This window comes from Trachymyrmex cornetzi, unplaced genomic scaffold, assembly GCF_001594075.2.
Source record: "Trachymyrmex cornetzi isolate Tcor2-1 unplaced genomic scaffold, Tcor1.1 scaffold513, whole genome shotgun sequence".
Lineage (NCBI taxonomy): Eukaryota > Metazoa > Arthropoda > Insecta > Hymenoptera > Formicidae > Trachymyrmex > Trachymyrmex cornetzi.
In genome coordinates, this window is record NW_017299822.1 from 102,739 (window position 1) to 103,109 (window position 371).

Consider the following 371-nt stretch of genomic DNA (forward strand, 5'->3'; position numbering starts at 1 on the left):
ATGGTATCTTACGGGGATGCAATATGGGTCGTTGGGGGATTAAAGATTCCGGGTGCGAGTATTAAGACATGTGGGTTAGGCTTAAGGTATGCAAAAGGTGGTTTATAAACTGTTCGTAAGGAAAGTCTGTTAAATAGGTAGTTAGAAGATGGTCACGAAATGGAGGATTGGTTTCTAGGATCTTGATTGGTTGATATTCTTTTAGGTGGTCGCGACAGTGAGAGAAATACTGAGTTGTGATTGGTGAAAATGTTCACATTCCGTTAGGTCTAGAAGAGTTGCGAAGATTGGTCAGGTTTGTATGCGTAATGGCCAATGAGGTTGCAGCTTGAAGATGCGGCTATGCGTGAGCATATGCTAATGAGTTCAAG